The 17,685-nt window shown below is 40.5% G+C and overlaps 1 protein-coding gene across 1 annotated transcript in view; it reads right to left on the bottom strand.

Moving 5' to 3' along the window:
• The window catches only part of LOC139751370 (uncharacterized), a 298,963-nt gene extending 287,004 nt beyond the window's left edge, over positions 1 to 11,959 (bottom strand). The window contains exon 1 of the mRNA XM_071666735.1: positions 11,684 to 11,959. The gene's annotated coding sequence lies outside the window, so the exon portion shown is untranslated. The remainder of the gene's footprint in view (positions 1 to 11,683) is intronic.
• Between the last annotated feature and the right edge of the window lie 5,726 nt (positions 11,960 to 17,685).

Raw genomic sequence — 17,685 nt, 5'->3', positions numbered from 1 at the left:
TGACTCATATATATATATATATATATATATATATATATATATATATATATATATATATATATATATATATATATGGGAAGTGAGTCAGTTGTTGTTCGCTGATGATACAGCGCTGGTGGCTGATTCATGTGAGAAACTGCAGAAGCTGGTGACTGAGTTTGGTAAAGTGTGTGGAAGAAGAAAGTTAAGAGTAAATGTGAATAAGAGCAAGGTTATTAGGTACAGTAGGATTGAGGGTCAAGTCAATTGGGAGGTGAGTTTGAATGGAGAAAAACTGGAGGAAGTGAAGTGTTTTAGATATCTGGGAGTGGATCTGGCAGCGGATGGAACCATGGAAGCGGAAGTGGATCATAGGGTGGGGGGGGGGGGGCGAAAATTCTGGGGGCCTTGAAGAATGTGTGGAAGTCGAGAACATTATCTCGGAAAGCAAAAATGGGTATGTTTGAAGGAATAGTGGTTCCAACAATGTTGTATGGTTGCGAGGCGTGGGCTATGGATAGAGTTGTGCACAGGAGGATGGATGTGCTGGAAATGAGATGTTTGAGGACAATGTGTGGTGTGAGGTGGTTTGATCGAGTGAGTAACGTAAGGGTAAGAGAGATGTGTGGAAATAAAAAGAGCGTGGTTGAGAGAGCAGAAGAGGGCGTTTTGAAGTGGTTTGGGCACATGGAGAGAATGAGTGAGGAAAGATTGACCAAGAGGATATATGTGTTGGAGGTGGAGGGAACGAGGAGAAGAGGGAGACCAAATTGGAGGTGGAAAGATGGAGTGAAAAAGATTTTGTGTGATCGGGGCCTGAACATGCAGGAGGGTGAAAGGAGGGCAAGGAATAGAGTGAATTGGAGCGATGTGGTATACCAGGGTTGACGTGCTGTCAGTGGATTGAATCAAGGCATGTGAAGCGTCTGGGGTAAACCATGGAAAGCTGTGTAGGTATGTATATTTGCGTGTGTGGACGTATGTATATACATTTGTATGGGGGGGGGGGTTGGGCCATTTCTTTCGTCTGTTTCCTTGCGCTACCTCGCAAACGCGGGAGACAGCGACAAAGTATAATAAATAAATAAAAATATATATATATATATATATATATATATATATATATATATATATATATATATATATATATATATATATATGTAGTCTGTTGTGGATGAGAGAGCTTGGAAAGTGAGTCAGTCGTTGTTCACTGATGATACAGCGCTGGTGGCTGATTCGGGTAAGAAACTGCAGAAGCTGGTGACTGAGTTTTGTAAAGTGTGTGAAAGAAGAAAGCTGAGAGTAAATGTGAATAAGAGCAAGGTTATTAGGTACAGTAGGGTTAAAGGACAAGTCAACTGAGAGGTGAGTTTGAATGGAGAAAAACTGGAGGAATTGATGTGTTTTAGATATCTGGGAGTGGATTTGGCAGCGGATGGAACCATGGAAGCGGAAGTGAATCATAGAGTGGGTGAGGGGGGCAAAAGTTCTGAGAGCATTGAAAATGTTTGGAAGTCAAGAACGTTACTTTGGAAAGGAACAATGAAGGAACAATGGTTCCAACAATGTTATATGGTTGCAAGGAGTGGGCTATAGATAGAGTAGTGCGGAGGAGAGTGGATGTGCTGGAATTGGGATGTACGAGGACAATATGTGCTGTGAGGTGGTTTGATCGAGTAAGTAATGAAAGGGTAAAAGAGATGTGTGGTAATAAAAAGAGTGTGGTTGAGAGAGCAGAATAGAGTGTTTTGAAATGGTTTGGTCACATGGATAGAATAAGTGAGGAAAGATTGACAAAGAGGATAAATTTGTCAGAGGTGGCGGGAACGAGGGGAAGTGAGAGACTAGATTATAGTGATGGATGAATTGAATGGAAAGGTGAGTACTGTGGCAGGTGAGGGACTAATTGGTGTACATGGGGTGTTCAGTGTTGTAAATGGAAATGGTGAAGAGCTTGTAGATTTATGTGCTGAAAAAGGACAGGTGATTGGGAATACCTGGTTTAAAAAGAGATATACATAAACATACGTATGTAAGTAGGAGAGATGGTCAGAGAGCATCATTAGATTACGTATTAATTGATAGGCGCATGAAAGAGAACTTTTGGATGTTAATGTGCTGAAAGGTGCAACTGGAGGGATGTCTGATCAATATCTAGTGGATCATTATCTTAGGGAAGCAGTAATGGCTTGCGCAAAAGATGCTTGTGGCATGAGAAGCATGGGAGGTGGGTTGATTAGAAAGGGTAGTGAGTGGTGGGATGAAGAAGTAAGATTATTAGTGAAAGAGAAGAGAGAGGCATTTGGATGATTTTTGCAGGGAAAAAATGCAAATGAGTGGGAGATGTATAAAAGAAAGAGGCAGGAGGTCAAGAGAAAGGTGCAAGAGGTGAAAAAGAGGGCAAATGAGAGTTGGGGTGAGAGAGTATCATTAAATTTTAGGAAGAATAAAAAGATGTTTTGGAAGGAGGTAAATAAAGTGGGTAAGACAAGGGAGTAAATGGGAACTTCAGTGAAGGGGGCTAATGGGGAGGTGATAACAAGTAGTGGTGATGTGAAAAGGAGATGGAGTGAGTATTCTGAAGGTTTGTTGAATGTGTTTCATGATAGAGTGGCAGATATAAGGTATTTTGGTCAAGGTTGTGTGCAAAGTGAGAGGGTTAGGGAAAATGAATTGGTAAACAGAGAAGAGGTAGTAAAAGCTTTGCGGAAGATGAAAGCCGGCAAGGCAACAGGTTTGAATGGCATTGCAGTGGAATTTATTAAAAAAGGGGGTGACTGTATTGTTGACTGGTTGGTAAGGTTATTCAATGTATGTATGATTCATGGTAAGGTGCCTGAGGATTGGCGGAATGCTTGCATAGTGCCATTGTACAAAGGCAAAGGGGATAAGAGTGAGTGCTCAAATTACAGAGGTATAAGTTTGTTGAGTATTCCTGGTAAATAATATGGGTGGGTATTGATTGAGAGGGTGAAGGCATGTACAGAGCATCAGATTGGGGAAGAGCAGTGTGGTTTCAGAAGTGGTAGAGGATGTGTGGATCAGGTGTTTGCTTTGATGAATGTATGTGAGAAATACTTAGAAAAGCAAATGGATTTGTATGTAGCATTTATGGATCTGGAGAAGGCATATGATAGAGCTGATAGAGATGCTCTTTGCAAGGTACTAAGAATATATGGTGTGGGAGGCAAGTTGTTAGAAGCAGTGAAAAGTTTTTATCAAGGATGTAAGGCATGTGTACGTGTAGGAAGAGAGGAAAGTGATTGGTTCTCAGTGAATGTAGGTTTGCGGCAGGGGTGTGTGATGTCTCCATGGTTGTTTAATTTGTTGATGGATGGGGTTGTTAGGGAGGTGAATGCAAGAGTTTTGGAAAGACGGGCAAGTATGCAGTCTGTTGTGGATGAGAGAGCTTGGGAAATGAGTAAGTTGTTGTTTGCTGATGATACAGCGCTGCTGGCTGATTCATGTGAGAAACTGCAGAAGCTGGTGACTGAGTTTGGTAAAGTGTGTGAAAGAAGAAAGTTATGAGTAAATGTGAATAAGAGCAAGGTTATTAGGTACAGTAGGGTTGAGGGTCAAGTCAATTGGGAGGTAAGTTTGAATGGAGAAAAACTGGAGGAAGTAAAGTGTTTTGGATAATTGGGAGTGGATCTGGCAGTGGATGGAACCATGGAAGTGGAAGTGAATCATAGGGTGGGGGAGGGGGCGAAAATCCTGGGAGCCTTGAAGAATGTGTGGAAGTCGAGAACATTATCTCGGAAAGCAAAAATGGGTATCTTTGAAGGAATAGTGGTTCCAACAATGTTGTATGGTTGCAAGGCTTGGGCTATGGATAGAGTTGGGGCGCAGGAGGGTGGATGTGGTGGAAATGAGATGTTTGAGGACAATATGTGGTGTGAGGTGGTTTCATCGAGTAAGTAATGTGAGGGTAAGAGAGATGTGTGGAAATAAAAAGAGCGTGGTTGAGAGAGCAGAAGAGGGTGTTTTGAAATAGTTTGGGCACATGGACAGAATGAGTGAGGAAAGATTGACCAAGAGGATATATGTGTCGGAGATGGAAGGAACGAGGAGAAGTGGGAGACCAAATTGGAGGTGGATAGATGGAGTGAAAAAGATTTTGAGTGATCAGGGCCTGAACATGCAGGAGGGTGAAAGGCAGGCAAGGAATAGAGTGAACTGCATCGATGTGGTATACCGGGGTCGACGTGCAGTCAATGGATTGATTCAGGGCATGTGAAGCGTCTGGGGTAAACCATGGAAAGTTCTGTGGGGCCTGGATGTGGAAAGGGAGCTGTGGTTTCGGGCATTATTACATGACAGCTAGAGACTGAGTGTGAACGAATGGGGCCTTTGTTGTCTTTTCCTAGCACTACCTCGCACACATGAGGGGGGAGGGGGATGTTATTCGATGTGTGGTGAGGTGGCGATGGGAATAAATAAAGGCAGACAGTATGAATTATGTACATGTGTATATATGTATATGTCTGTGTGTGTATATATACGTGTACATTGAGATGTATTGGAATGTATATTTGCGCATGTGGACGTGTATGTATATACATGTGTATGGGGGTGGGTTGGGCCATTTCTTTTGTCTGTTTCCTTGCACTACCTCGCAAACGCGGGAGACAGCAACAAAGCAAAATGAAATAAAAATATATATATATATATATATATATATATATATATATATATATATATATATATATATATTTTTTTTTTTTTTTTTTTTGCTTTGTCGCTGTCTCCCGCATTTGCGAGGTATCGCAAGGAAACAGACGAAAGAAATGGCCCAACCCACCCCCATACATATGCCTTGATTCAATCCACTGACAGCACGTCAACCCCGGTATACCACATCGCTCCAATTCACTCTATTCCTTCGCCCTCCTTTCACCCTCCTGCATGTTCAGGCCCCGATCACACAAAATCTTTTTCACTCCATCTTTCCACCTCCAATTTGGTCTCCCTCTTCTCCTCGTTCCCTCCACCTCCGACACATATATCCTCTTGGTCAATCTTTCCTCACTCATTCTCTCCATGTGACCAAACCATTTCAAAACACCCTCTTCTGCTCTCTCAACCACGCTCTTTTTATTTCCACACATCTCTCTTACCCTTACGTTACTTACTCGATCAAACCACCTCACACCACACATTGTCCTCAAACATCTCATTTCCAGCACATCCATCCTCCTGCGCACAACTCTATCCATAGCCTACGCCTCGCAACCATACAACATTGTTAGAACCACTATTCCTTCAAACATACTCATTTTTGCTTTCCGAGATAATGTTCTCGACTTCCACACATTCTTCAAGGCTCCCAGAATTTTCGCCCCCTCCCCCACCCTATGATCCACTTCCGCTTCCATGGTTCCATCCGCTGCCAGATCCACTCCCAGATATCTAAAACACTTCACTTCCTCCAGTTTTTCTCCATTCAAACTCACCTCCCAATTGAATTGACCCTCAACCCTACTGTACCTAATAACCTTGCTCTTATTCACATTTACTCTTAACTTTCTTCTTTCACACACTTTACCAAACTCAGTCACCAGCTTCTGCAGTTTCTCACATGAATCAGCCACCAGCGCTGTATCATCAGCGAACAACAACTGACTCACTTCCCAAGCTCTCTCATCCCCAACAGACTTCATACTTGCCCCTCTTTCCAAAACTCTTGCATTCCCCTCCCTAACAACCCCATCCATAAACAAATTAAACAACCATGGAGACATCACACACCCCTGCCGCAAACCTACATTCACTGAGAACCAATCACTTTCCTCTCTTCCTACACGTACACATGCCTTACATCCTCGATAAAAACTTTTCACTGCTTCTAACAACTTGCCTCCCACACCATATATTCTTAATACCTTCCACAGAGCATCTCTATCAACTCTATCATATGCCTTCTCCAGATCCATAAATGCTACATACAAATCCATTTGCTTTTCTAAGTATTTCTCACATACATTCTTCAAAGCAAACACCTGATCCACACATCCTCTACCACTTCTGAAACCACACTGCTCTTCCCAATTATACCTCTGTAATTTGAGCACTCACTCTTATCCCCTTTGCCTTTGTACAATGGCACTATGCACGCATTCCGCCAATCCTCAGGCACCTCACCATGAGTCATACACACATTAAATAACCTTACCAACCAGTCAACAATACAGTCACCCCCTTTTTTAATAAATTCCACGGCAATACCATCCAAACCTGCTGCCTTGCCGGCTTTCATCTTCCTTAAAGCTTTTACTACCTCTTCTCTGTTTACCAACTCATTTTCCCTAACCCTCGCACTTATATATATATATATATATATATATATATATATATATATATATATATATATATATATATATATATACATATATATATATATATAAACATAAGTACCCAAACATGCACATATATATACACAGACACACACATATATAGACATGAATATATCCCTGGGGACAGGGAAGAAATAATGCTTCCCATGTGCTGTAAAAGGTGATTTAAATGGGAGGGAGTGAGGGGCTGGAAATCCTCCCCTCCCATTTTCTTAATTTTTCAAAAGAAGGAAGAGTATGAGGCCAAGAGAGGATAGTCCCTCTAAGACTCAGTTCTCTGTTCTTGACACTACCTCGCTAACATGGGAAACGGTAAATATGTATGAAAAAAATATGAAGTTTATCTTGACTATGTGGTATACCGGGGTTGACGTGCTGACAATGGACTGAACCAGGGTATTTGAAATGTCCAGGGCAAACCATGGAAAGGTCAGTAGGCCTGGATGCAGATAAGGAGCTATGGTTTCAGTGCATTACACATGACAGCTAAAGACTGACTGTGAATAGAAGTGGCTTTTTTTGTCTGTTTCCTGGCGCTTCCTCACTGACACAAGGGTGGTGATGCTGTTTCCTATGGGAATGGGAGGCACCCAGAATGGATGAAGGCGAGCAAGTATGAATATGTATATTAATATAAGCTGGAAGCAGATTTTCTCTAATGTACATAGAACTGAATACGGCTATATCTAGAGCTATTAATCTTCTTTCGTATGTTAAATAATTTTCTCAATATAATTCTACCACTAGGTGGGTGCTCAAATGCCAGTTGTCCAAAATCATCCATTCTAATTCAATCAAGTTTTGCCTTCCCAGAGGCATCATCAGGAATCTACAAAATGAGAAAAAACTGCATCACAAAACTTGGATATAATATGCAAAATGAAAACAAAATCTATATAAGAAACACACCCAGAAAACTGAGTACAGAATGGAAGAAGGTGAGAACAATGGAAGTAAGGGGAGTGGGGGAGGAATGGGATGTATTTAGGGAATCAGTGATGGATTGCGCAAAAGATGCTTGTGGCATGAGAAGAGTGGGAGGTGGGTTGATTAGAAAGGGTAGTGAGTGGTGGGATGAAGAAGTAAGAGTATTAGTGAAAGAGAAGAGAGAGGCATTTGGACGATTTTTGCAGGGAAAAAATGCAATTGAGTGGGAGATGTATAAAAGAAAGAGACAGGAGGTCAAGAGAAAGGTGCAAGAGGTGAAAAAAAGGGCAAATGAGAGTTGGGGTGAGAGAGTATCATTAAATTTTAGGGAGAATAAAAGATGTTCTGGAAGGAGGTAAATAAAGTGCGTAAGACAAGGGAGCAAATGGGAACTTCAGTGAAGGGCACAAATGGGGAGGTGATAACAAGTAGTGGTGATGTGAAAAGGAGATGGAGTGAGTATTTTGAAGGTTTGTTGAATGTGTTTGATGATACAGTGGCAGATATAGGGTGTTTTGGTCAAGGTGGTGTGTAAAGTGAGAGGGTTAGGGAAAATGATTTGGTAAAAAGAGAAGAGGTAGTGAAAGCTTTGCGGAAGATGAAAGCCGGCAAGGCTGCAGGTTTGGATGGTATTGCAGTGGAATTTATTAAAAAAGAGGGGTGACTGTATTGTTGACTGCTTGGTAAGGTTATTTAATGTATGTATGACTCATGGTGAGGTGCCTGAGGATTGGCAGAATGCGTGCATAGTGCCATTGTACAAAGGCAAAGGGGATAAGAGTGAGTGCTCAAATTACAGAGGTATAAGTTTGTTGAGTATTCCTGGTAAATTATATGGGAGGGTATTGATTGAGAGGGTGAAGGCATGTACAGAGCATCAGATTGGGGAAGAGCAGTGTGGTTTCAGAAGTGGTAGAGGATGTGTGGATCAGGTGTTTGCTTTGAAGAATGTATGTGAGAAATACTTAGAAAAGCAAATGGATTTGTATGTAGCATTTATGGATCTGGAGAAGGCATATGATAGAGTTGATAGAGATGCTCTGTGGAAGGTATTAAGAATATATGGTGTCGGAGGAAAGTTGTTAGAAGCAGTGAAAAGTTTTTATCGAGGATGTAAGGCATGTGTACGTGTAGGAAGAGAGGAAAGTGATTGGTTCTCAGTGAATGTAGGTTTGCGGCAGGGGTGTGTGATGTCTCCATGGTTGTTTAATTTGTTTATGGATGGGGTTGTTAGGGAGGTAAATGCAAGAGTTTTGGAAAGAGGGGCAAGTATGCAGTCTGTTGGGGATGAGAGAGCTTGGGAAATGAGTCAGTTGTTGTTCGCTGATGATACAGCGCTGGTGGCTGATTCATGTGAGAAACTGCAGAAGCTGGTGACTAAGTTTGGTAAAGTGTGTGGAAGAAGAAAGTTAAGAGTAAATGTGAATAAGAGCAAGGTTATTAGGTACAGTAGGGTTGAGGGTCAAGTCAATTGGGAGGTGAGTTTGAATGGAGAAAAACTGGAGGAAGTGAAGTGTTTTAGATATCTGGGAGTGGATCTGGCAGCGGATGGAACCATGGAAGCGGAAGTGGATCATAGGGTGGGGGAGGGGGCGAAAATTCTGGGGGCCTTGAAGAATGTGTGGAAGTCGAGAACATTATCTCGGAAAGCAAAAATGGGTATGTTTGAAGGAATAGTGGTTCCAACAATGTTGTATGGTTGCGAGGCGTGGGCTATGGATAGAGTTGTGCGCAGGAGGATGGATGTGCTGGAAATGAGATGTTTGAGGACAATGTGTGGTGTGAGGTGGTTTGATCGAGTGAGTAACGTAAGGGTAAGAGAGATGTGTGGAAATAAAAAGAGCGTGGTTGAGAGAGCAGAAGAGGGTGTTTTGAAGTGGTTTGGGCACATGGAGAGAATGAGTGAGGAAAGATTGACCAAGAAGATATATGTGTCGGAGGTGGAGGGAACGAGGAGAAGAGGGAGACCAAATTGGAGGTGGAAAGATGGAGTGAAAAAGATTTTGTGTGATCGGGGCCTGAACATGCAGGAGGGTGAAAGGAGGGCAAGGAATAGAGTGAATTGGAGCGATGTGGTATACCGGGGTTGACGTGCTGTCAGTGGATTGAATCAAGGCATGTGAAGCGTCTGGGGTAAACCATGGAAAGCTGTGTAGGTATGTATATTTGCGTGTGTGGACGTATGTATATACATATGTATGGGGGGGTTGGGCCATTTCTTTCGTCTGTTTCCTTGCCCTACCTCGCAAACGCGGGAGACAGCGACAAAGTATAATAAATATAAAAATACCCAGAAAAAAAACACAGTACATAGCACATAAAAAGTAAGGGAAAACACTAAAAGTGACACGAATTAACAATATCGGGAAGGACAGTATTAGTTAAAATCTAAATACAAAATATGGAAACAAAAATATAGGAAAATATAAGAAACAGAAAAATAAAATCAAATGAGGTAGGAATACAGCATGTCCATCACTAAGTACGCTAAGTTGGACCAAGCGAGACATTATTGTCCAGATGTGCATCTGCATCAAGTTGGAGGTGCACTTTTATTAGCCTGACCAGCATATTCTGACAAGAAAATTGAAAATTAAGACAATTTTTGACTGCTTAGGAGGTTAACTGAGATTTCCATTGGTTGTGATGATTTTCTACATGAGACTACCTACTTTTACTTCAATCACAGCCATATTTTCTTGGGTATACCGCTGTTACCCTATTTCATATCACCACATAAAACATAATGCTCCAAAACATGATTTATTGGTATTTCTGTAACATCGATAAGCTGTTTAAAGTATTCAATACAGAAGCCTTTTCCAAGAAGTAATCATTATGTCCAGTTAAACAACTAGATTACCAGGTTGTCAGGTTTGGCCTGGTCAAGTCAAGTTTCCTTATGGTTAGAGAGGGATAGGATAGGATAGGATAGGAAAGGATAGGAAAGGTTAGATTAGGTTTGGATAGGTTAGGTCAGGTCAGGTTTGGTCTTGTTAGGTTAGGTTTCCTTATGATCAAAGTAGGATAGGTTTGGTTAGCTCAGTTTTGGTCTGGTTCACTTTTCTTATGGTCAGAGTAAGACAGGTTAGGTCAGGCTGGTCTGGTTTGGTTAAGTTTCCTTATGATTAGAGTAAAAGAGGCCAGGTAATGTCAGGTTTGATCTGGCTACATTTCCTTATGGTTAGAGTTAGATTGATAAGTTATATTAGGTTACATCATGTCAGGTTTGGTCTGGTTATGTTTCCTTATGGCGGTCACAATTTGTCGCTTGGTCTGGTTACATTAGGTTTCCTTATGCTTAGAGTAGGATAGATTAGTGAAGATATGACCTGATTAAGTTAGGTTTCCTTATGGTTAAAGTAGGATATGTTAGATTAGGTTTCCTTATGGTTAGGGTAAGATAGGCTTCCTTATGCTTAGGGTAGGATAGGTTAAGTTAGGTCAGGTTTCACTATATTACATATTTGGTTACGTTATACACTATGCTTAATTTGGTTATGTTTGTTATTCTGAATCATGTTTTACTATCAAGTTGTTCTTTTATATGCAATTAATACATGAATCCTATTATTTTTCTCCACTACAAATTCCTGCCCACATTGTGAGGAAGTCAAGATTCTTGTAGTCAGCCCACATTGTGAGGAAGTCAAGATTCTTGTAGTCAGCCCACACTGTGAGGAAGCCAAGATTCTTGTAGTCAGAGGTCCTTAGTGTCATCTTCACAACTAGAAATTAGCTGTACTGGGTATCTTACATTTCCTCATATCAATCTGCTTTATTTTCAGAAAACAAGATGCAGAGCTAAAGAAGATCTTTACCGTTACAAAATTCGTTCTGAATCTTAAACGATGATTAAATATATAGCTTATACATGCACTTTCATGCCAGTAAAACCAAAATGTTTTCCTCAAGTCCACAAAAGTTAATTATTAGAATACAACAGTAAACAGTCCAGGCATCAATGATCTTATGAGTTAATACAAACAATTCAACATATCACTATCATAGATTATACTTGGAATATGCGTCCCAATTCTAGCCCAATAATTCATGTATTGGTTATGTATTCAAATATCAAGTATGACGGGCTTTTGTCTGTGCTGCGTGGATACCAGTTCTTTGTCTAGACAGGTTTGACAGCAACTGATCAATCTATTTCATAAGGGTCATTTGGCGTTAGATGTAATATGATAATCTGATATGCCATCCTCTTACAAAACACAAACGAAGACTGCAGCTCCTGAGACCTAATAAAATTAGGGTACATCAACCCTACTGATCTGGCCAACTCTCGAATTCCATGTCCCTGTCTCTCACCCCTGTGATGTTCCTGGCGTTGGCAGACCTTTCAGTGGTGAGCTCAAAGTTACTAATGTATCTGTTCCGTATACCCAAAACATGAAATCTAAACAAAACCTTACCATATATGTGAGATCAAATATCGATGACTACTGGGACTGGTCTCAATCTTGCTCCGTCCAGACGGCCGTGGCTCTGGTTTTAGTCCGACTTTACAAATTCAAAGAGTCGTCGATTTCCCATAAAACAGAACTTCAACATCTTTAAAAATATATTTTTTGCATTTTTCATGACTATTTTATCCATACATTTAATATTCATAGCATGTACGGCCGATCAGTAAAATACAGTATTAGAACATCGAAATCGGTGGCAGCAACTTATGTTTATATCAGGTTTTTGACACACCATCTTTACCAGGTGGCTCGAGAAGAGACCATAAATCCAGCCTGGTCTTTAAATAAAGATCATTCAATTAGGCTTCACACCAAAACAAAAATCCTGAAGCCAGACATGAATCAAACTTTCTGACCCTACTGTATATATGAAGAAGAGCAATGCGATGATGTGATAACCAGAACAAAGGTAAAATTCATTCACTTTCCATAGTGTCCAAATAAATGTGCCTATGTTTAAATTATAACTAATAAGAGGGATGCAGATATAAAAACTTCTTAATTCTCGTCTTTTACTTTTTTATTCTTTTTTTTGATAGCTTTGTCGTTGTATTGATGTCTTTCAATGAATTCTTACAAGGAATGGAAATTCGATTACAGGTGTAACACGTACAATATCCTTTATGAAAATATATTCTCTATCATCATCAGGTAACAGATGACAAACTATATCCAAAGTTTCATGGCATTTACTGTGTCATGTGCCCGTGTTGATGTCAAGCAATGACGTCACGACTAACAGCAGACGACGCCCTTGACAGCACACCGTTGTTAAACAAAACAAAAAAAATAAAAACGAATAAATAAATTGATAACATAAAGCCTATGAAATAGAAGTTGCATGTTGTTAATTCTCTTCGTCATATCATTTTTCTTAAAGGTTCAAAATATCCTAACGCATGATACCAGGAAATGGCTACGGTCTTGACCATAAGAACAGTCTGAGATTTTGCCAAATGGCAAGGTTAACATGTGGTATTCCTGAAAAGGTAATCATTATACGGATCGGATAAGCTTTGATTCATCAAGTGTCATATATGACGGAGAAAGTAAGTTTGTGGACTGATTGTATACAACCCACATAGGTGAAACAAAAGGCAGCAACCTAATAGCCACTGAAATGCCGACTCATTACATACGTTCACCAAGACACCAACTCTATTCTTACCAAGTACCCTCTAAATAAATGGTCACTTGTCACTTCCTATCACGAAAGAGGGGAGACATCAACTCTATCAAGAAAAATGTAGGAATTCATGATCAATAATCAATTATCGGGATCTTAAAAGTACCCTCAAACTAATGATATTTAATGTAGCATCTGAATTTATGCCTCAGCGATCAACGATAAGCAATCAGTATTATTTCAGTATATTGTTGCCTTACGATAGCAGTTCCCGAAAAGAAACAAGCGAACCTTACAATACATTACTGTTAAAGGTGTCAAAAGGAAGGGGGGGGGGGGGGGCGCGGCCGTCCGCAACCCCTTTAAGTTAGACAGTGTTTACTAACCGTACCTGGGAGTGGACATGGCAGTGAATGAAGAATGCATAGGTGAGTCATAGGGGGGTTAGGGGCAGAAGGTTCTGGCAGCATTGAAGAATGTGTGGAAAGAGAGGTCACTGTCTGGGAGGACAAAAATTGGTATTTTTGAAGGTATAGTATTCCTGATGGTGTAGTATGGATGCGAGGCATTAGCTATACGTGAAAATGTACGGAAGAGAAAGAATGTGTTGGAAATGAAATGTCTATCGGCAATATGTGATGAAGCGTGATTGAATAAGTAATGATAGGGTAAGAGAGAGAGGAGAGAATAAGAATGGTTTAAAAATACTGAGAGAATGAGTGATGAAGGGCTGACAAAAAAAAGATGTCTCGGAAATGGAAGGGCAAAGGAGAGGGGAGGAGACTGAATTGGTGATGGCTGAATGGAGTAAATAGGAGTTTGAGTGCTTAGAGCCTGAACATGGAGGAGAGTGAAAGGAGTGCACTGAATAAGTTAAATGGAGCAAAGGATTGAACCACAGCACATGAAGTAGTCAGGACAAACCACGGAAAACTCTGTAGAGCCTAGTTGTGGAGAGGGGCGCTATGGTTTCAATGCATCACAAATAACAGGCAGATGGTTAATGTGAGCGATTAAGACCTTTTTCAGCTATGTTCCTGGCACTTCTTCACTAATGCTGGAAACAGCAAACGAGTATGACAGAAAAGAAAAACTTTTTCCTTCTTTTTGATCTGACGTCCAAAAGTCCAAAAGCAAAGGCCACAAAAGTGGAAGTTTTGAAATGGCAATGACCAGCAAATCCACAAAGCCAAAGCCTGAGGAAATGAGTAGAAAACGTGGCTTGTGCCTTAATGCTGTCTCACCTGAGCAGGTTCCTGTGTGGGTATTGGATCTTTATGGGCAAACTAGCAATTAGCCTCATACATATCTGTGTGGTGAAAGAGGCTGAATCCTCACGGGCACACTATTTTGTTGTGAAAGATGATTTGATTTCGAGTAAGCAAGTTTTCTCTTAGAATTTCAAAAGGCTTTTAAGGTGAGTAGAAAACAGAAAACAAGGAAGGAGTTTGACAAATTAAGATCACAGAGGTACAAAATACTCTTACAATAAATCACAGAGAAAACGTAGATTTCTATTACAGCGCAAGTGAACTGAAGAAACCAGTGAAATAATAATTGCTAGAGATCATTTACCAATATAAGGATAAGTTAGTGAGGAAGGACAGGACCTCAGATTTAAGAACTGGGAGGACAAGAGAAAGCCAATCATTCTTGGTGAAGAGACAAAACAAGGAAAATATATTTCTCACGGATATACAATAATAGGAAAAGGTAAAGGTTTAGAAGGGTTAAGTGAGAGAAACCATGATATTCCAAAGGCAATGGTATACAATGGATACTTACAAAGGAAAACCATTTTCAGAATAACCATGTCAGTGCACAAGTTTCCAGGATCAAATGAACTACAAAACAAAGACAATAATGGAGAAAATCAATTTGTTTCCATACAGACATTTAGATGTGGCATGCTGCACATGCTCGACTCGTGGTGGGCTTCTTGACCTTTACCAACTCATACACCTTTGTTTCTTCTCTGCCACCACCTGCAGATCAATGATGAGCAAAGAACTTTTTCCAATGCTGACAGTAACTCTTTTTCACTATAATAGGTCCCTAAAGACTTTAATAACCTCCAGTTGGCATGGGTCATACTGCACACAGACAAATGTGCTGCGCGTTCCCCCATCATGATGTATGGGTAACTGAGACACTAGGGCTTTCTTCTGATGCTACTTTTCCTTGTGTTTTATGAGTAACGTAAAATATAATTTTTCCTAACGTTTTTAACAGTTGTCTGTGACATAAGGCACTTCTTCACTTGGATCAAGCATACTTAATAGTTTAAAGGCAGGAAGAGGCAACTTATACAAGTACGGAAAGAGTCCTCAAACTATAAGCCATGCAAATACGGACAGGGTCCCTTAGTGGTTAATTTTGCCCTCTCACAGTAGTACCCTTGAAACTTAAACAACTAAACCTATGGACTTCCATCTGGAGCCACTAGAGGACATAGCAAGAAACAATTTAGAAAAAAATGTAGGAAGTAATTCCACAGTGAAATGTGCTGGAGGAGTGGAACAAGAAAAGTGAGGAAATAGTGAAGGCAGATACTATGAAACATGGAAGAAAATGTATGATGGTAATAACAAGTTCAAGAATGGTGCCCCATGGGTGTTAAAAACTGAAGAAAATGTATGATGGTAAAAACAGGTTTAAGCATGGGACCCCATGTACAAGCAATTGCATGCTCTCTCTCTCTCTCTCTCTCTCTCTCTCTCTCTCTCTCTCTCTCTCTCTCTCTCTCTCTCTCTCTCTCTCTCTCTCTCTCTCTCTCTCTCTCTCTCACTTAATGATTCACTCTTAAAGTTTGTAAAGAGAAAATTACAAAGCACATATGTTGTATGGATGCTACTGTTCACCTGAACACATATATCCTTAACTTTGCGATATTTGTCAAAGCGCTAAGGAGTTGTAAGCACCTGATCAATCCCATGTAAATAAGCATATATGAAAGAACAACAGATGGAATAGTGAGTCTGTTACTATAATCCTGTACTAAAGCTTTTATCTGGAAATACAAAACACTATGCCCGTCTTTCATACTTTAATTGAAAAAATGACAAAGCACTATGACACGCCATTTGGTAAACATGTGACTGGGCAATCACATGATTACCAAATGGCGTCCTAGCTTCGTCTCTTCGATGTATATCAACTGACTGTTATACTTCTCTCTTGTGTCTCCCCTGATGATGTGATTATTACACGAAAGTGCACTTGGGAACTTTTCGTGTTTCATTTTCCCCGTGGACTCATAGGAATATATATATATATATATATATATATATATATATATATATATATATATATATATATATATATTATCCCTGGGGATAGGGCAGAAAGAATACTTCCCACGTATTCCCTGCGTGTCGTAGAAGGCGACTAAAAGGGGAGGGAGCGGGGGGGGGGGGGGAATGGAAATCCTCCCCTCTCGTTTTTTTTTTTTTTATTTTCCAAAAGAAGGAACAGAGAAGGGGGCCAGGTGAAGGTATTCCCTCAAAGGCCCAGTCCTCTGTTCTTAACGCTACCTTGCTAATGCGGGAAATGGCGAATAGTAGTATGAATATATATATATATATATATATATATATATATATATATATATATATATATATATATATATATATATATATATATAATTCATGCCTTTATTCACTCCCGTCGACACCCCTCCACACATGAAATGACAATCCCTTCCCCCGCACGCGCGCGAAGTAGCACTAGAAGACAACAAAGGCCACATTCGTTCACACTCAGTCTCTAGCTGTCATGTATAATGCACCGAAACCACAGTGCCCTTTCCACACCCAGGCCCCACAAAACTTTCCATGATTTACTCCAAACGCTTCACATGCTCTAGTTCAATCCATTGACAGCACGTTGACCCAGGTATACCACATCGTCCCAATTCACTCTATTCCTTGCACGCCTTTCACCCTCCTCCATGTTCAGGCCCCAATCGCTCAAAATCTTTTTCACTCCAGCCTTCCACCTACAATTTGGTCTCCCACTTCTCGTTCCCTCCACTTCTAAACACATATATCTTCTTTGTCAATCTTTCCTCACTCATTCTCTCCATGTGACCAAACCATTTCAATACACCCTCTTCTGCTCTCTCAACCACACTCTTTTTATCATCACATATATCTCTTACCTTCCACACATTCTTCAACGCTCTTAGAACCTTCGCTCCCTACCCCACCCTGTGACTCACTTCCGCTTCCATGGTTCCATCCACTGCCAAATCAACTCACATATATCTAAGACACTTCACCTCCAGTTTTTCTCCATTCAAACTTACCTCCCAATTGACCTGTCCCTCAATCCTACTGCACCCAATAACCTTGCTCTTATTCACATTTACTCTCAGCTTTTTTCTTTCACACATTTTACCAAACTCAGTCACCAGCTAATGCAGTTTCTCACCTGAATCAGCCACCAGCGCTGTATCACTTCCTAAGCCCTCTTATCCATAACAGACTGCATACTTGCCCCTCTCTCTAAAACTCTTGCATTCACCTCCCTAACAACTCGCAAACCGACGTTCACTGGGAACCACTCACTTTCCTCTCTTCCTACTCGTACACATGCCTTACATCCTCGATAAAAACATTTCACTGCTTCTAGCAACTTGCCTCCCACACCATATACTCTTAATACCTTCCACAGAGCATCTCTATTAATTCTACCATATGCCTTCTCCAGATCCATAAATGCTACATACAATTCCATTTGTTTTTCCAAGTATTTCTCACATACATTCTTCAAAGCAAACACCTGATCCACACATCCTCTACCACTTCTGATACCACACTGC

The sequence above is a fragment of the Panulirus ornatus genome, chromosome 11 (assembly GCF_036320965.1).
Source record: "Panulirus ornatus isolate Po-2019 chromosome 11, ASM3632096v1, whole genome shotgun sequence".
Taxonomy (NCBI): Eukaryota; Metazoa; Arthropoda; class Malacostraca; order Decapoda; family Palinuridae; genus Panulirus; species Panulirus ornatus.
The sequence above is the reverse complement of the archived record's forward strand: the minus strand, read 5'-3'. Positions and strand labels throughout refer to the sequence as shown.